Here is a 21,177-nt window from a genome sequence, read left to right as displayed (position 1 = left end):
CATACCTTAATGAGTAAAAAAAAAAACAAAAACAAAACATTTGAACATATGCTCTCAGTATACATATTTATTTTATGAAGCATAGCAAAATAAAAATTAAAAATAATAAGGTAACAACAGATAACAATTTCCAGCATATTATGACAGTCTCCTTTAATTTGACTGCCTCATTTTGAAGGCCACAGCTCTAAAACAAAAAAGAAATCCAACGCAGAGGTAGGAAAGGAATCATGAAATTGAAAAAACAATAGAATTGAACAGGTTTCAGAGGAAGAAAAGAAACTAAAAATGAATGAATGAATGAATGAATGAAAGAAAATCCACTAGAATTTGATACTTGAAAATTGTGAATTGCTAAAGTTTTAACGCTCATAGGATTACATTTCATTCTCTGTCAGGCCACTCTACTTTGTTCTACAGTGTGTTTATATAATCATATTATAAATATTTCCAGGTTTAAAATTCTTAGAACTGACCTATAAATAAGGCAAAAGGAAATTTCAGTTACAGAATTAAATGCAAAAACTTTGATGATGTAACATTAACAAAAAATAATTGGGAGACTATGGGAATGAGGAGAGGAACAAGACTATCATTCACAGAAGTAGGTTACCCAGCAGGGATGTCCAACTCTTTGGTGTCTTTGAGAGACACTGAAAGAAGAGTTGTCTTGGGCCACACATTAAATACATTACAACATGCAATCACAAAAAAACTCATGCTGTTTTAAGTAAATTTACAATTTTGTGATGATCAGCATTCATAGCTATCCTGAGTTGCATGTGGCCCACGGGCCGCACGTTGGACACCCCTGGTAGAGCTAATAAATAAAAGCATTATCAACAGAAACTGCTAGCAAAACAGAAAGCAGGCACAATTTACAGTGGGAACCGGAACTGGGAGTGGGAAGGTGGCTTCCTATTCTTACTGTCTTATGTGCTCTCAATGCAACTACAACTTCAGAGTTTTTAAAAAGTGTAAACAGAAGGGAAAAAGCCTAACACGCTATGCCCATTTACAAAACTGAAATCAATTACTGATTGTCATTGCCAGCTCATATTAAACAGTCCTCCCACCTCCATCACCCCCCTTTAATTACTGCCTTTTAGTACTGAGCTTTATATTTATGGTTGTGTTTTTATGTACACTATGATCTCTGTGAAGGTTTTTTGTGTTTTCTGTAATGTACAGCCTAGCATGATGCTCAGTGTTTGTTTAAATGAAAAGGAAGGGAACTAATATGGTCTGGGGGAATTAATGGAATAGCTAAGTCAGATCTAGACAAGGAAACAAAAAAGCCATCTTGTAGTTTCAATCACTTAAAATCAGTTTATCTAAAGTTGACTAAAATGTATATTACATGAGAGAAAGTTTCCCCTTTGATACAATTAACAACTGTGATTCTCAGTAGAACGATCTGAATCAATGGCAGCATATCAGAACACACACGCTATGGAGAAGACCTTAGGCAGAAATGGGAGGAAGAACACAGCAATGGCAATGTTCTGAACTTTCAAGAAAAAAAATTGGCTGGGGATGGGAAGACCATTCCTCCTTCCTAGCTGTACATACTTACATAAAATGAAAACCAAAAGAGCTGGGGGAGTAGGAAGAGGGGATGGGCACCCAGAAGTCACAACTAATAATGTTATTACAGCAGGACTGTTTTAAAGCAGGAAAAACTATGAAAGTTGACAAATACCTTCATTTAACTGGGCCCTTTATTTTTTCCTACTTTGGCTATCGGGGCTTAGATGTTTTACAGTTTGAATTCTCTGCCCCAAGTAAAAAGTGACTTTCCTTCAAAGCTTGACAAGTTTAAAGTTTATGTAAGTCAGAAGTAGGGAGCCCTGACCAGTTTAGCTCAGTTGGCTGGGCATCCTCCACACAGTGAAAGGTGGCTGGTTGGATTCCCTGTCAGGGCACATGATTGGGTTTCGGGTTTAGCCCCCAGTTGGTGTGTATGAGAGAAGTAACCAATCAACGTGTCTCTCTCATATCCATGTTTCTCTTCCTATTCCCCTTTCTTCCCCCTCTCTAAAAATAAATAAAATCTTTTTTTAAATTAATTTTATTGATGATGCTATTACAGTTGTCCCAATTTTCCCTGCTTTGCTCCCCTCCACCCAGCTCCCCTTACTCCCTCAGGCAATGCCCATACCTGTATCCATGACCACTGGTCATGTATATAAGCTCTTTGGCTACTCCAATTCCTATACTGTACTTTACATTCCCATGGCTGTTCTGTAACTACCTATTTGTACTTCTTAATCCCCTCACCTCTTCACCCATTCCACCATACCCCCTTCTCATCTGGCAAGCATCAAATAAAATCTTTTTTAAAAAGCCAGAGAATTACAGAAAATATTCATGTGGTCCAACATAATATTCTCAGCCTCTAGTGATTACAAATGGTAGACTTAGAAGTCTGTATTTCTTTCTGGCAGTGATATTCAAATTTAAGTGTGCATTAGAATCCCATGGGAGGCTTGTTAAACCAGAATGCTGGGTCCCAACCCCAGAGTTAGTGAGTAATTCAGAAAGTCTTGGGTAGGTCCTGAAATATGCATTTCTAACAAAGATCTCAGGTGGTGTTGATCACTGAGAAACAATGTTCTAATCTGAGGGTTAGACCAGAAAGTTACCAATACCACTAATAAAATCTCATCATCACTGCCCTTGCTATCCATTTGTCCTCTAAGTCTTGTCATTTTACCTGAAAATGGCAAACTACCTTTAACAACAGTAAAAATGGAAAAACGCCCTGGGATCTATGTTTTGAAAGATCTAAATTCTATTCCTAGCCATTTTAGGTTTCAGACCACATGTCCTTTAGCAACTTACTGAATTTCTGGCTGTACAATGAGTTAGGGACAAAAATCACTAAGTCCCATTCAGTTCTATCATAAATTAATACAGTAAAACTCATATACTAAGACTCATTCCACAGCACCATACAATTTCCTCACACTGCAATAAACTTTTTTTAAAAAAATCAAATACAGATGATTTCAAAAACTGTTTTGCTAACATATTAAGAACACTCTGGACATCTGGAAATACATACATCTGGACATTTTTCAAAATCATCACTTGCAAACAACTACATTTATATGTCACAGTAGTTACTACACATTCAACTGTTCTCTTATTACTTATTAATAACATACACAAGGGATGGTAACACAAATACAAGCCTATCTGAATATGTATTAACAGCCATAGTCCCTTAAAATGTATAAAGCACATATTTCTTTTTAAAAGGAGGCTATTTCCTGAAATCTTATAAGGACAGCATTGGGATTTTTGAAAAATATCAGCTTTAATTAGTTAGCATGACAGTTTATGATTATTAAACCTCTTGAGATAAGATTTTAAATTACAATAATATATAAACTATGGTGAACTAAAAAGGGGAGAGGCTACCAGTCAGGAGACTACCCATTATGGACAAGTTGCAAGACCCCTCTCCCTCTCCCTTTTTTTCACCATTCATTCATTCATTCATTCTTCTCTTTCTCTCTTACTCATTGACTCATCTGCATACTTTGAAGGGCTCTGTGAAAACAAGGACAATAGGAAGGCAACCTCTGACGTCATAATTGAACTAAATCTCAGAAGTCCTCTGGCTAAAATCTATTGAAATAACTTCAAATGAGCTTAAGACAATAAACAAAACAGGTGGGACAAATAGCTAAAACCCAATGTCACCCAAATATATGTGTGTATGTATTTCTAGGCCGCAAAGCATAATAAAAACAACAGGATCATTCAAGTACTGTTAACTGCAAAGTATCACCTTTAAGTTCACTATTAGTATCTAAAAGCGATCTTACTTGGGTATTAGCCTGCAAAATTTTGTAAATTTCAGCAATGGCTTTAAGCTCTTAACAAGACAGGAAGAATCAGAAATGACCGAATTAAACACATTTGTTTTTGTAAAATGTGTGAAAGAGCATAGAAATATATACACTTTATAAACTTCTGATAGAAGTTAAATTTTTAAAGTTAATTCAAGCTCAAATTTATAGATTATAGCAATATACTTCTTTTATCCAAATCATAGTAGTAAGTTTTCTCAATTAACAAACTATAGATAATTTAATCTTATCCCTTCTTTAAGCACCAACACTGTAATGGAATCTGTCAATCTTTACAAAATTTTTATTTTTCAAATTACAGTTCACATTCAATCTTACATTAATTTCAGGTGTACAACATAGTGGTTAGACATTTTGATAACTTATGAAGTGATCTCCCCCCCAATTAAGTAACACACCCACATGACAACGTCTGTAGTTATTACAACACTGTTGACTACATTCTCCATGCTATACTATTTCTGTAACTGTCAACTTGTACTCAATAATCCCTTCATCTTTTTCATCCAGAGCCCTAACCACCCCTTCCTGACAACCATAAGTTTGTTCTCTGTATCTGAGCTTGTTTCGTTTTTAGACTCCACATGAAAGTAAAATCATGTTATTTGTCTTTCCCTGTCTGACTTATTTCACTTAGCATACCCTCTAGGTCCATCCATTTTGTCACAAATAGTAACATTTCATTTTTTATGGTCCAGTAATATTCCATTGCATATATGTACCAGTTCTTTATCCACTGTCTTTTCGTTGAAGCATTTAATCCATTTACATTTAAAGTGAGTACAGATAGGTATGTGATAATTGCCATTTTATTGTTTTCTAATTGTTTTGGTAATCCTGTTCCTTTCTTATCTTTTCCTTTCTTCTCTTGTATGTTGATGACATTCTGTAGTCTTGTATATGAATTCTTTTCTTACTTTCCTGTGTAGCTTTTGTAGGCTTTTGGTGTGTGGTTACCATGTGCTCCCTGTGCTAACTATATTTACAGCAATCTATTTTAAGTTGATGATGGCTTAGGTTCGAACACATTCTAAAATCACTACCATTTTTACTCACCCCTTTCACATTTATGTTTTTGTCATTATTTTTCACTTCTTTTGTGTGTGTGTATCCGTGTGTAGGCCTTAATTTACTGTTGTAATTACACGTGGCCTTCGTAATTTTGCCTTTTAACCTTCGTAATAGCTTTAGTGTTAGTTGATTCACTGCCAGTAAAAATTTTTTTCTTAGTGACATTTTCTTATTCATATTTTTTTTTTATTTTCTTCCTTCTTCAACACTTCTTGTAATACTGTTTTGGTGGTGATAAACTCCTTCAGCTTTTTCCTGCCTGGGAAGCTCTTTACCTCTCCTTTGATTAGACAGAGCAATCTTGGCTGTAGGTCCTTGTTTTTCATCACTTTGAATATTTGTGCCAGTCCCTCTGGCTTGCAAAGTCCCTGTTGAGAAACTGGCTGACAGTCTTATGGAAGCTCCTCTAAGTTAGTAGGTAAAAAACTGCTTTTCTTTTGCTGCTTTTAAGATTGTCTTTAACCTTTGGCATATTAATTATAATATATGGGCCTCTTTGGGTTCATCATGTTTGAGACTCTCTGAACTTTCAATTACTCCTTGAATATCCTGGTACTCTTCCAGCTGCTATCTCTTCACTGGAGCTTGGGGCTAGTGTTTGTGAGCAAATGAGTCTGCTCATGGAGAGCCACCCTTTTAAGAGGATACCTGGGTCAACAGCAGTCATCTGTCGCCCAGAATGAGTTCCTGCTATTTTCATAGCCAGCTGTTGTGAGGACTCCTCTTTCCCGCACTGCTGCTCCAGGCAGGGGAGCCCAGTGTGGGACTGAGGCTCCTTGCTCCCCAGAGAGACCTCCTTCACGAGATATCCCTCCCAATTCTTAACCGCCACATGTGAGGGTAGGATGAGCCTGATCCATATCTCCGCCCCTATTACTGGTCTCTGCCCCTCTTACCAGTCTCAATATGGCTTCTCTATATACTTAGTTATAATACTTCTGTTCAGCTAGTCTTCAGGTAGTTTTCAAGGGTTGTTCTGTTTAGTTGTAATTTTAATGTGGTCGTGGGAGGAGGCAATGTAACACTGACCTGTTCTACCATCTTGACAAGAACTTGACGCTATCTCAAATGTCACCCCTTCCATAAAACTTTTATTTATTGAATTTATTGGGGTGACACTGGTTCACAAAATTATATATGTTTCAGATGTACAATTCTATAGCACATCATCTGTATATTGTATTGCATGTTTACCATCCCACTTTTTAAAGTTTACCTTTAAATTTTAGAGATGGGGGGGAAACATTGATTTGTTGTTGCCCTTATTTATGCATTCATTGGTTGATTCTTGTATGTGCCCTTACAGGAGATCAAACTTGCAACCTTGGTGTATTGGGACAACAGTCTGAGCAACTGAGCTACCTAGCCAGGTTCCATAAAACTTTTAGTAACCAACATGTGCCCCCATTCCATTTTCCTCAGTAAAATGAACTACTCCCCAGCTATCCAAGCACTTTCCTCACCAATGCCTTTCATACAGAATTAATCAAATTTTAGTTATAAATACAATCATTCATAAGATCTTACTTCACACTTTAGAACTTTACTCTTGCACATATTATCTCCCTTGATCCTCTAGATAAGCCTGTCTTCTATTTTACAGATAGGGAAACGGAAACACAGAAACAATGTTACCTAAGGTCAGACGAATTTAAAAAAAAACATAAAAGACCACTGGCAAGGAGTCATAAATTGAATTCAGGATTTAAGGGAAAAAACTATTATTTTTCTGGTGAAAACAAAACCTTCATACACTGTTTGTGGGAATGCAAACTGGTGCAGCCTGTATGACAAATATGAAGTCTCCTCAAAAAATTAAAAACGAAACTGCTTTATAACCCAACAATTCCACTTCTGGGTGTATATTCGAAAAAACCCAAAACACTAATTCAAATAGATATATATACCCCTATGTTCAATCCAGCATTATTTACAATAGTCAAGATAAGGAAGCAATCCAAGTGCCCATCAACAGACTAATGGATAAAAAAGTTGTGGTACGTATAACAGAATTACTCAGCTATAAAAAAATGAAATAAAATACCCTGGCTGTGTAGCTCAGTTGGTTGTAGCATTGTACTGTAAACTGAAAGGTTGAGGGTTCAATTCCCAGTCAGGGCACATGCCTAGGTTGCAGGTTTGGTCCCTGGTTGGGATGGGCAACCCGATCGATGTTTCTCTCTCCCATTATTTCTCTTCCTCTCTCTTTCCCTTCCTCTCTAAAATCAACAAACATGGCCTCAGGTGAGAGTAAAGACAAAAAAATCTTACTATTTAAGATAACGTGGATGTGGATGGACCTAGAGAATACTGTGCTAAGTAAAATAAGTCAAAAGCAAATGCCATGTTTTCACTTATACGTGGAATCGAAAGAACAAACAAACAAAATAGAAACAGACTTACAGGTACAGAGAACTGATGGTTTCCAGAGCAGAGAGGATTGAGGAGATGGGTGAGAAAAATGAAAGGATTAAGAAGTACAGATTGGTAGTTACAGAACAGTTACAAGGATGTAAAATTCAGCATAAGATATATAATCAATAATACTGCAGTAAATGTGTATGCTGACAAGTACGTGAATTACTGAGGGGATCACTTTGTAAATTATTTAACTGTCTAACCACTATGCTGTATATCTAAACTAATATAAAATAATACTGAATGTCAAAAAAAAACCTATTTTTTCAATTCATCAAATATTTGAAACTCCTTGAAATTACTATATTTTAACCTCTACATGACCACTACCTTGTACAGAAGTTGGCACAGTAAACAAAGACATACTGACTAGATTTGAAGTCAACAACTGAAAAAATATTACATATTTACTAGATTGTAAATATATTGCCTTTTAAAATCTAAGTACCAAATATAATTTAGTATTACAGAATGATCCAGGGAACATCATCAGATTAAGAATTTGGTTTCTAATATTAGACTTACATTCAAATTCTGAAACTGTGTGAGTTCTCTGGGGCTCAGTTTTCTTGTTTGTAAATGGGAATAATAAACGGTAATCATCTGAAATGACTAAGGTATTAAGTGGGAATGTATGGAAGACACCTAGTGTAGTGACTGGTGAATAGATGACAATAATAATATGTATGAGTATTAATATAAGACTCAAAGGTAGACCTAGTTTACAAAACAGTAATAATCTCATGAACTATAAAGGAGAGCAGAGTTAAATATGCCTAAAAATGGGGGTTTTTTGAGGTTTTATTTTTATTACTTGGCTTTCCATTAGCTATTACATATCAGCTACTATCTTTGTTGCTCTCACACTACTTTACTCTAATAGATCCCATCTCCCTTTTATTGTACATAATGTGGAGGTGTAGTTGGAAAAAGAAAGGCTGATGTGTGAAATGTCTCTTAGGAATTGTGTAACCAAGGGAACTTTCTAGAGTAATGGAGCTATATCTTGATGCACTGTTATTACACAGGTGATAACATCTGTTAAAACTATTGAAATGTAACATCTATGTATAAAACAATGGAGATTTAATATTTTGTTGTTTTATAACCCCTGAATAAGTTATTTTCCCTTTTCTGGACCTTAGCTTTCTCATCCTCAGAAAGGGAATAATTCCTCACTCAAAAAGATTATGGTGAGGTGCGCGGTCTCACGCTCTCTCTCTCGTTTCTTTCTTTCAAGTTCCAAGGGCCCTTCTTTTGCCTCTGTAACTTGTTTCCTCTGCCCACGCAGCCCAGTTGGCTCATGTATTCTACCTTTGTGACTGTCTAAATAAACTTTTGTTTGAATTTAAAAAAAAATTATAGTGAGTATGAAAGGAGATAAGGTCTGTAATATACTTATAGTAGTGTCTGTACAGTTGCTTGCCAATTCTGGATCCACTAATATTAACCCCAGGCATTTTTCAAAATTATGTGAGTCCTAAAATATTCACCCAAAATAAAAACTATATTTTCTCCCTCTCCTTTTGCCAACCTCTTCTGTCTTAGAAAAATATGGCTAAATATTTGTTTAAAACTTCTACCCACATAGCTTTTCTTTTTCTTTTTTTAACAAAAATCAAGTATTTCACTTTCATTCTTCTCTTTTTGCTCATTTGGTGATGGCTAGAAGTTTTTACCTTAAATTACTAATAATTTTTTATCTTGCCTAAAGTTAATCTGCTACAATTCCTTCCTCAAAAGCCTAATGTGCCAATACAAGGAAACAACAAAATAGCCAACTGCCAGAGATTAGCACTGTAATAATCATTGAAAAATCTGAAAAATATCCATCTATTTTGCAATATTCTCTTGACAACCTCTAAAAATTTAGACTAGTCCCCCCAAATATCCTAGCTACCCCTTCATAACCCATTACAAAACTACCATCTGCCCTGGCTGGTGCGGCTCAGTGGACTGGGGGCCAGTCTGTGAACCAAAGGGTCACCGTTTCAATTCCCAGTCATGGCACATGCCTGGGCTGCGGGCCAGGTCCCCAGTAGAGGGTGAGCAAGTGGCAACCACACACTGATGTTTCTCTCCCTATCTTTCTCCCTCCCTTCGCCTCTCTAAAAATAAATAAATAAAATCTTAAAAATAAAACAAAACCCTATCATCTACTAATATATGTAAAAAGTTATATAATTCATTTCCTGTGTTACCCTTTGAAATACAAAAATGTCTAATTAAAATTGGGGTAATTATATCCATACTTTGAAAATTCAATTGTGTTAACAGTTTCTTTTACTAATTTTCAAATCACTTTTTAAAAGTGTCTAAGCAATTCCTTGTTCTAGAATCCCAGAACGCTGGAACAATTTCACATTCATCTAGCATTTACTTAACAAACATTTATTAGGTACCTAAATAGGTTGGGCACTAGACAAACAAAGATAAGCTCAAAGAGGCAAACACCTAACCAAAGTAGATATGGTAGAATTACTAAAATAATATCATTTTCTTACAATTGTGAAGGATCTAGAAAAAGCAGTTTCAAGTAGAGTTCTTCAACTCCCTGCTGTTCTTCCAGACCACTTTTCCAGCCTTCCAAAACCATCTGGTAATTGCATGAGTCCAATGTCATATTTTCTTAATGTCTTCTCCTTTGCTTTCACCTACCCTCTCTTCCAGTTAGGCTCCCTTATGGAAGACTGGAGCACTTGTCTCCACTGTTTTCTTCACTAGTCCTACCGTCACCTTCAGTAAAGTCACTCCTGTGGACCTTGGACCTACCAGCAAAGTTCCTTGACCTTTCTGAATGATCTCATCCACTTAACATTTTAGCAGTCTTTTTCAGAGAGTCTGACTTCGAACTTATTATCTAAAACAGCTTGACCAACTCTGAAAATAAACCTCAGTATATCATTTTTAGAACAAAACTTATCCCTGATGTCATCAATTTAATCCCCAATATCTCTTATGACCAACACTTCACTGAGTCTTCCTCATTCTTAAGTAATTATCCCCATCATGGCTTCACTTCCAAATCAAACTCAAAACCCAAAATGCGTCATTTCGAACACTCTCTACCAAGTATGCTCAACATTTCAGTCCCTTTTTTTTTAAACCACAACCATTCTGTAAACTCTCTACTCTTCATTGATAAAGCTACCCAATGTTTGCTTCTTTATTTTCATTGCTGAGCAATGGTGTAGAAAATCTTTAAAAAGCAAAATAACAACTTTTTAAGTATATACTTTCATTAGATACATACTTCTGTTTTTTAACTAATTGTTGTCAAAGGGTCTGTTGCAAAATAAAAATCTTACCAAATAATGAAATAAATTAAGTTAGAAATTCAGTTCCTCAGTTGTACTAAATTTATTTTAAGTGTAAATAAACACAAGTGGCTAATGGCTACCATGATACGGAAACTGGAGATTTTAAAACATTTCCGTCAATGCGTAAAACTTTATTAACAGTGCTGCGCTACATGTTCTATGACAGGACTACTCAGACACTATTTCAGCTCACACAACCTCTAATTTCCCACTGACACCACCTTCTGTCATCTTTGTGACTTCATGAATCGTGCAAGCTACAGCATGAACATTAAACAGCATGAACATTAAACAACAGGCTGGAACCAAAATGGTGTGAACAAGAGCAGTGGCATCAAATCTCCGTCTCACCATCACCTGAGACCAAAAGAAGTTAGTCGTCCCTAGTCATTTGTGCCCTAGCCCACTTCCAATCATGGAGAGCCCCACCCCAATACTGTCATTAAAGGAAGCTGTTGGTCACACTGTATCTGAGAAGGGTTAGGAAGAAGTGTACTTAGCAGATTCCTTCCAGATTTTACTACTTGTTAAAGAGAGAAGTGATTACTGCACATGTCTCACCAATCACTAGACGAGTCCATAGGAGCAGGTAGAAGTGAAAATCTACCAAACATACTCAGGCTCATTTTAATGTAACTATTAATAATAATATTTTATTAAAATTATTTATTACAAATGCTAAATCTAAAAAAAGAAGGCTGGGGGAAAAAGACATAAACTAGTACTACCCTAGGCAAAAGCAGGATAAATCATTAACCTTGAAGAAGGTAATAGGGATCTATATGTCAATATCATTACACCCTGCATGTCCATACCCACTAAAATGGCTTAATTTTCTTTGAAGAAAACAATTGGTCACAAAGCTGTGTAGTTTACAGGAAAAAAAATGAAAGAAATAAAGACAAAAAAAAAAAAAGGAGAAAAAGAAAGAAATGAAGCAAAATCACCCAGGAAGAACAATGTATGAGGAGACCCTGGACTTTAAGACAGTCTTTTCTGAAATGAAATAACACATAGTCAAACTAGACATAGAGGGAAGCTATTGCCATCTAACTATCAGGCCTACCTCTCTGGCAAGCAAATATGCTTTGTAAAATAAACTGACTTGTTCTTGTACTTCACAGGAACTCTTTAAGCATATGAATGCCATCTCAGGTTCTCACAGATGATGAGTTATAATTCCAAGATTCTCATGACTAACAATAATCAGTAAATGCATATGAATATGCAGAGCACAACTATTTATCAAACAGCTCTTCTACCTTGAAATAGTACTTGCAGCAGTAAGAAATGAAATCATATAAAAATGTTGAAAAAAGAAAAACTATGGGTTTCTCTGCAGTTACAACTCTATATGTGTGTTTTAACTGAAATCAACTAATTACAATCCCCAAAATGTACAAGAATGGTGATTCCCTACACATGATTCTAACAATCTACATTCATTGAGGAATAAGGACTAACCATAATCCTAACACTGAAACGAATTCACAGGAAATATTTTTTTGAATTCTTGGTTTCCACCACAATTCGATATGCAAAACACATATTAACGAGACTGCCTCTGTGACATAAGAAAAAAAATCCATACATAACAAGAAATTAAATATAAAAACACACTGCATGCTATGGACATACTGTAAAATTTTCTCAATTTTACTTTCAAGTTCTGAAAACTGAGTAAGGTCTGCTATGTTTATAGTATTTCCCTTATTTAAGGTGTAGCAAAACCTCACAAAATAATGAGTGACACGCTACAATCTGGGTGGACAGTTAAGTAAAATCAAGTGCATTTCATCACCGGATAACTAAAGCTTTGGGTCAGTGTTGCAAACTCACTCAATAAAAGAGCCTATAAATCTTCCCCAACTTGCAAAATCTTAAAACCTTTTCCATGTTTAGCAACAGTCAGGCAGAAATGCACCATTTGACAGAAAGCCAGTGAACTATAGTGACAAGGCAACCAAGATTACCCGATGGGTTTTGTGAAAATAAACATGTTGCTATTATTTTCCCGTGGTGTGTACATGGGAGGAATATAAGGATATGAATAGGAAAAGGAATTCTGTTTATTTTGAAAAACTAGCCTATCCACAATGCAATACCCCTTTACGCTCACTAGGATGGCTAAATAAGACAGTATCAAGCCAATGCTGCAGAATAGTTGGAACAAATGGAACTTTCATTCACTACTGATGAGACTATACACATTGGTAAAACCACTTTGGAAAGCACTGGGTAACATATAAACATAGCCCTGGCTGGTGTGGCTCAGTGTATTGAGAGCTGGCCTGTGAGCTGAAGGGTCACTGGTTCAACGCCCAGTCAGGGCACATGCCTGGGTTGTGGGCATGGAGAGGCAACTGAAAATCTTTAAAAAATAAAAATTAAAACTAAACATAAATACACCATGACTGAACAATTCCACTACAAGGTACATATCCTTTAGAAACATATACATGGACACCAAAAGATACATACAAGAATATTCTATAGGGACATTATTCATTGTGGCTTAAAACTGGAAATGATCTAGATGTTCATTAACAGTAGAATGGATAAATTATGGTATATGTAGTCATACAATGGAATAGAATACTCTAGAACAACAAGAATGAATAAGCTACTGCTACACTCTACATGGATAAATCACATAAAACGTTAAGGGTAAGAAGCCAGATATATGGGTATACATGCTGTAGGGTACTATGTGCATGTCTCTGAATGTAAGTTATACTTCAGCCCTCTTTTTAGTAGAAAAATTTGAAAAGTAATGACCTACTCTAGCAGGGTAGTTATGAGGGGGGTAAAAGTTTACTTAAAATAAAAAATCAAATAAATATTTAATAAATAAATAAGCAACCTTGATGCCTAGGTATTCTTAATAAAAATTCTGTTCCCAGTGCTATGTTCCCATCATCCTAAATTTGGGACAGAACACTTTTTTGAATCCTCCCCCATGCTAATTTAAAACATTGTTATATTAAAATAAATAATGCTGTATTAAGGTAAAAGAATGTAAGAATGAAATCTTTTTTAGGAGAAACCAAAGTTCTCTACCTCTACCACCACACTACCTTGATCATGCTTGATTTTTACCTCCCTTCCGTCAGTCAAGAGATCACCTTTTTCAGCCCTCTTTTTAGTAGAAAAATTTGAAAAGTAATGACCTACTCTAGCAGGGTAGTTATGGGGGGGGGGGGGAAAGAGTGTATATCTAAAGATTTCAGCACTGTGCCTAAGCACTCAGTAACTAGAGAGGATTAATAAACCCCAAATAGTAAGTCATCAAGGTCAAGGCCTATTTCCAAGTCATCATTGTAAACACCAAACCTGGCATTTAATAGTTGGTCAATAACTATTTGTGGAGTAAATGAATGATGTGAGCTTGAAACAGAAAAAGGATAAAATGAAAACAAGGAAAAAGTAGGAATGAGGAAAAAAATCAAGAAGTTCAAAATAAGGTCATAACCTATTTTTGTTATTAGGGTATATAACGAGAGTTTTAAATCTCAAGACAAAGCAACAAAATCATATACATATAAAACCACTAAATTAATCAAAAACTGCCTCAGTGTTACTCTTCTCCCATATACTTCACAAAGCAGAAGTGGGATGTTTTAACTAAAATTAAAACATTTCTGGATAAATTCCTCATGAGGTTGACAGGAATTGTAAGCATATTACAGGTTATTTTTTTAAGACATCCATCACAGCACATCAATATTCTGACTAAATATGTCATAGAAGATATGAAAGAAAAGTATATTTCAGCTTAACCTTTTTTAAGTATTATTTTTATGAAAACAAGAATGCAATTTAGATACCAAATTGTCAAGACTGCAATCTTACAGTAAGTTTTCAAAGACAAATCAATAATATACTTTAATCTTCATTTTGTGTACAAAATATAAATGAATCATTTGGTAAGGCCCTTTTCCCCATCCTTTTAAGCACATCATCTGCTGATATATCTTAGATCACAAACAGTATTACTGGTTTTCATTACCCAACATTTAGATAAAGCACTGAACTATGTGGAAAGCACTATTCCAAGTATAAATGTAAATCATTCAGTTCTTATAACAGCTCTTGAGATAGGTATTTAATCATTTCCATTTTAAAGATGAGAACACTGAGGCAGACATGCAAAGTAATGTTTGCCTAAGTAACAAAGCTAAAGCTTTAGATAACAGACTGATGCACATTCTTAGCCTCTATGCTATGCTGCCAGGTGCTCTCTGGAGTACCAGTAAAGCAGAACTAAATTTATTCTGACTTTGCTTGATGTTGGGAGGTTCGTTATTTTGAAGACCTTGGGTGATAACCATAAAATGATGCAGCACTAATAACACATTTCATTAATTCTAAAACACCCATTTTTTTTCATATTTTAACATTTCTGAAACTGATGGCATTTTACAATTGTAATTGATAGTGCCCTCTCTCTGGGATACATAAAATAATGGCGCATACAGTAATAGATGGCAAGTACAATTCAAAACTTATGTTATCTATACCTCAAAGATTAGTAATAAGAGGTAAATGAAATAAAATAACTACGCTAAGTAGTGTCTGGTACAAGTGCCTTAAAAAGTGTAGTTCTTCCCTTTAAACCAAGTGACCTATAAGGAAATTCCATGTAACTTGTCATACCAGAGTAAGTTGTCAGTTTCTCCTACCCATGTTCAAATAATCTTGGTTCCATCACACAATTTTATGAAGAATTTTTTTTTATAAAAGACTTGGAGTAGGGCAAGGTAGAGAGACAAAACAACAGGAGAAATAGACACCTGAGAAAAAATGATCAACAAAAAAGCATAAATCAAGATACCCCCAAAATACCACTAGATTCGAGCCAGTTCCAAATGTCACTGATAAAATGTTCACATGAAAAAGTATTTTCACAGTTACAAAAATACACTTTGAATATAATCAGAAATGACTAAATATGTTTAGTGTGTGCCTATACCCTACTTGAGCTTCTCTAACAAAACATACTAAACTGAACTGCCATGTTGAGTAACTGGTCAGTACAGGTCTAAATTGATCCTAAGAGTTGCCAACAAAAACAATTTAATGAAACTCAATTAATTTACATTTTTGATAGCTTCCTGTATTGATACTTGCCTTGACAATTTTAGGATAAATATATTAAATAGTATTTTGTGTCTGGTTTTGTGTTATAGTATGAAAACTATGTCTTTCAAGGGAATTTTCCACTGTAAAACACCAGAAATTATATCCAAATTACAATGAAAAAAATGCCTTAAGACATCTGCACTCTTCACCTTAAAAATCATTTATTTGGGGGGCGGAGATAACATAGGAAAGGAGGAGTACCAGTGCATTTTACACAAGTAAAAACTTAAATTTGTTTCAGAAACCATACCCAAACAGAAAACATTTTTTTCTCAGATAACAAATCTCAAATAATATTTAAAAAGCATCATACGACTTTTCAGTTTCACTACAACTTTTGAGATCTTGCATTACTAATATGATGGTATCGTAAAACCCTTCTTTTTTGGTTTTGAATTGTTATTCCCAATAATTTTTATTACTATATATAATAAAGGATGAAAGCAAATATGAAAACCCCAAAGGAATTTGTGTGTGTGTCGGGGAAGGGGGCTTTTTTCTAAGCACATTCCTATTGCACATATGATTTACAATATTTCTACCATATTTTTGCTTCAGGTATATAAACAACCCATCCAAATAAATGCAGAAAAAAAATTTTTATCTGCTATCTTTTACCTATGTAAAGTTCTGTTTCACAGAACAATTCAGACTGTAGTGCTTATAATGATTCTGGAAAAGGTTGCCTGCTTTTAAAAACCACAATAATAGATGAGAAGCATACACAGGAATTTAGTAAGATTTAATAAAGTAAAAACCAGGGAGAAGACAAGAGCAAAAAAATACTAAAGCCAGTAAGAACTAATAAAAATAAATTTCGTTGTAATTTTAGTAATATGAAATTTAAGAAAGGCTGACTTAACAGATGTTTCTACAGTAACAAAAAGGTATTTCAGAAGCAAGTTTTCATATAGCCCATCACTTTTTATTTTAAAGTAGATGCCTCCTAGAACTTTTATTTATTATTTTTTAAATCATTTTTTAAAAGATTTAATTTACGTATTTTTAGAGAGAGGGGAAAGGAAGGAGAAAGAGAGAGAACGTCAATGTGTGGTCACCTCTCATGTGCCCCCTACTGGGGACCTGGCCAACAACCCAGGCATGTGCCCTGACTGGGAATAGAACAGACAACCCTTTGGTTCACAGGCTGCCACTCAATCCACTGAGCCACACCAAGCCAGGGCTATTTACTGTGTTTTTAAAATCCATCTTAACATCGCTTTCCCTTCTAACACACTATTTTTTGTGAGACTTTGATCTTACCAATTAAGATTTTGCAAACTACAGTTTTCTTCAGAAAGTCATCCCTACAGGGGAGCTGTTTTCTACTATTGTGCAAAAGGTAAGTCTAAGGATGTCAAGACAACTAACTAAAATAGCATTTAAGGTATCAAGGGACTGTTATTATTGTACTGAGTCCAAAGTCACCATGATTGACCATATACATGATATTAACAGTAAACTCTTAGCGATCCTTACCAAGACCTTCAATTTCAACTCTCTAAATTTGAGTAAAAGCTACAGGTATAGAATGATTAGTTACTTGATGATTCTATAAGTATAGGTATAATTTATAAAATATATAACTACCCAGCAAAAATAAAACACCATTTTGTCTTGGCCAGTGTGGCTCCGTTGGTTGGAGCACAGTCCCACAGAAGGCTCGTGGCTTTGATGTCTAGTCAGGGTGCATAGGAAAGGGCAATTAATCAATGATTCTCTCTCACACTGATTTCTCTCTCTCTCTCTGTGTGTCTCTCTGTCTCTCTCTCTCCCTCTCCTCCTTCCTCTCTCTTTAAAAGCCATGAAAAAATGTCCTTGGGTGAAGATACCAAAAAATATATATAGAAATAAATAAAATAAAATACTACCATGGACAAAAAAATACTACAACAAAGAAAATCTTTGTTGAAGATATTTAAAAGACACCTTCATGTCTGGTGACTACATGAGTGGTGATAATATTTATTAAAACAACTAACAGCAAAGAGGTAAAAGTCCAAGAGAAAAACTTTTGAATGGCATGGCCAACCACACTAACCTACCATGGTAGGCTAAATCTACAATTCTTTGCATATGCATGCTTTCAAAATACCTAGAATATAATTTCTTTAAACTCTTCTACCGTTTCACTGCTGTCTCCACCTCTCCTATTTGTCTTTTGGAAACACTCTGCCCAAGTGTCATTTTCCTTAGAAAGCCTTCCTTAGTGCACCTTTTCTCTGTGCTTCCAAGGCAACCTGAATAAACTTCTTTGACGGCTATGATCACACTATAGTAACAATATTTAAATGTTCATTGTCTCTAGTCTCTGAGGTCTAATGACATTCCTTAAAGTTTAGTATTCAATGCCTAATAAATAGTACTTAAAATACATATTTTGTTTGATTATGTCTTGAATGAATGAGTTGTAGAAATAGAGTTTAAGATGAATGTAAGAACATCCAGATGATGATAAACAGAAACATGAGTCTCAGCCCAGGAACAAAGATATGGCTGATGCTATAGATACAAGTTTATTCTAAATTTAGACTGTTGCTTTGGCAGATCAGAGCAAAATCCATCACCAAATAGTTTATAGACTATTAATTTTCCTCATGTTGCTAAATATAATGTGCACTTTTTAGTTCCCAACTAAATTGATTTCTCAGCTTCATTCAACATAGTTAATTAACCAATCCCTCCTTTTTCAGTCTATTATCTTGGCCTCAGTGATGCCAAGGAAAATTTCCTCCAGCCTCTGGTTACACCTTCTCAGCCTACTTTACTCCATTTCTTTTTCCTTATGTTTAAATATTGAAGAGTCAGACCTGGCCGGTGGCTTAGTTGGTTAGAGTACCGTCCAGGACACCAAAAGGTTGCAGGTTCAATCCCAGTCAGGGCATATGACTAGCTCGTGGGTTGATCCCAAGTCGGGGGAGGTATAGGAGCCTCCCTCCCTCCATCCTCTTTCTCCCTAGAATCAATTAACGTATCTTCTGCTGAGGATTAAATGATTAAATAAATAAATATTTAAGAGTCACAGGGGATACCATGTCCCTCTATTTTCTCTCTATACACCGTATTTTGTCATGTATAATGTCCTCCTGTGTATGATGCACACCCATGGTTTTGTGCGCATTGTACACAGATTATTATGCCTATGGCGTGTGATCATTATTCCTATGTATAATATGCACGCTTCTTTTTCCCTTGAAAATTTGGGCAAAAGGTGTGCATTACACATGGAAAAATATGTATTTTCTCCTTAGGCAATCTCACTCCCCACCTCCCACACTGAGACATCAATTATAAGCTATATCCTGACCATTGTTGGAAACTCGCGCACTTCCCTGGAACTAACAAACAAAAAACTGATCCTTTCCCAGTATCCCCTATATTAGATACAAGAAGGCTGGAATCAGCCTTCTCCTCTCCCAGACCTCCAAATCTAATCTATCACCAAATCCTATCAATTTTACTTTTGATAATATTTGTCAAATCAAGCTACTTTATCACTGCCAAACTGGCCCCAAGATTCCATCATCTCTAAACTACTCTAATATCCATACTCAAAGTGTGGTGTGTGGACCAATATTGTTTCACGAACTATTAATATTAGTCTGAGACAAGGTAAATACAGAAACTAAGTGGAAGCACTTAGAAATTTTTATAGCAACTTGACCAGCCACAGCACCCATTTTACTATGTTATCAGATTAGAAACTAAAATAAAACAAGACAGATCCTAAACCACAGGTACATTTGAGTTGCACTGGCCTAACTGGTCTCCGCTTTTACAGATGCCTCTCCAATCTGTTCTCCACAGAGCAGCCAAGTGGTGTTTTTAAAACAAAAATTTAAGTAACTTACTCAACTGTTTAACATTCTCTTGTGCTTCCCATTTCTCTTAGAATTAAGTACAAAATACTTAAGTTTCCAGTCTAAGAAAGAGTGGATTCAACTGGGAAGATGAGTATTATAATGGAACAATCTAGGCCCAGGATTCATCAAATATAGACAAAGCATCAGAGGCCTCAAAAGTATGGCTAAATGACACTATTCACAGAGAAAGAAGCCGAAGTTGAGATGAGCACAAGGTGAATCTTATTTCTACTGGATCTACTGCTTAGATGGAGAAAATCCTACCATCCCCTTCAAGAGTTTGTAGACTCAAGCAGGGGCGGAATTAGGAGAAAGGGTAGGAGAAGGGAACAGAAAGGAGAGAAGTCAAGACTTGGACCGAAAAACGCGGAGCTATCCTGATGCACCTTGATGAATTTGAGAGAACTTCTGCTTGTAGGTAAGGAGGTGGAGGGCATGACGACTGGCGTGGAGTTACTGAGTGGTGAGACTGGGGAGCCGAGAATTCACCCTAAAATGGGTAACAGGGATGGCGACGTCGAGTGTACATATTTGAGATGAGGAGGTATGGATGTGGGCGCGGGGTGGGGGAGAGGTCTCGCTTAAAGCAGTACTCAGGGTGAGAAGATGGCACAGGGTGTGAATGGGCGGCCGTGGAGGTGCTGGGGTACAGAGGAGGACGGGGGCTGGGGGAAGAAGGAAAGGCCAGGCTTGTGGAGGAATGTCTGGGGGATCCTGGTAGGCGAAGGCTGGGAAATCTAAGGGTGTGTGGCGGGGGGTTGGGAGGCAGGAGTCCCCAGGGGAAGTGGAGACTCGCGTGGGGAGGGCGGTCCGGGGGGAGATAGAGGGTGGGGCGGAGGGGCGGGGGAGGAAGACCAGCCCTGAGAAAGGGGTAGGCTCGCCGCAGGAGCGGGGTCCCGGACCAATGGGATAGGGTGCCCTGGCTCCAGCACAGGCAAGTACGCAGGCTGGCGGCCAGGGCTGCGGCAGGAACCCCGGAGGGGGAGGGGCACCTACCCGGACGTGCGGCACGGCGGCGAACAGTCCCGGCGGAGGCTCCTCTCCGGCTGAAGCAACGGCAGCTGCGACCCCGGGAGCCCGAGGCTGCGGCGGCCGTAGAGGCAGAGGTGATGGCGGCGAGTCCCTGTGGCGGCCGCCTCCGCCGAACCGCATCCCTCCTCTCCGTCCCGCCCTCCTTCCCTATCTCCCGGTCCTAAACTTCTTACCCGGGATAAACAAACCCGCCGCCAGGGGCGGCCGCCTCCGCCGCTCCCGCCCCCGAGCTACCCCCCCACCCCCCGCCCCGGGCCCGTCCGGGCTCCGGACTCCGGCTTCCGAGTTGCGTTCCCAGCCCCAGCCCCAGCCGGAGAGGGCGCATGCGCGCTGCAGTCCGAAGGCGGTGGCTCGCGAGGTTCTTTCTCCCTCCCAGCCCCACCGGGCACTTCCGGGCCAGCCCGGATCTGCCGCCGGGTTTTGGAAGGAGCCGGTGCTGATGACATCGCC

At 37.2% G+C, this 21,177-nt stretch overlaps 1 protein-coding gene across 1 annotated transcript in view; it reads right to left on the bottom strand.

Annotated features, from left to right (window-relative positions):
• Window positions 1-20,899, bottom strand: part of SPOPL (speckle type BTB/POZ protein like) — a 75,981-nt gene extending 55,082 nt beyond the window's left edge. The window contains exon 1 of the mRNA XM_054562585.1: window positions 20,692-20,899. The gene's annotated coding sequence lies outside the window, so the exon portion shown is untranslated. The remainder of the gene's footprint in view (window positions 1-20,691) is intronic.
• Window positions 20,900-21,177: the final 278 nt, after the last annotated feature.

Source organism: Pteronotus mesoamericanus, unplaced genomic scaffold, assembly GCF_021234165.1.
Source record: "Pteronotus mesoamericanus isolate MK-2021 breed Mesoamerican mustached bat unplaced genomic scaffold, CSHL_Meso_final scaffold_651, whole genome shotgun sequence".
Taxonomy (NCBI): domain Eukaryota; kingdom Metazoa; phylum Chordata; class Mammalia; order Chiroptera; family Mormoopidae; genus Pteronotus; species Pteronotus mesoamericanus.
This window is presented reverse-complemented; position numbering and strand designations above follow the sequence as displayed.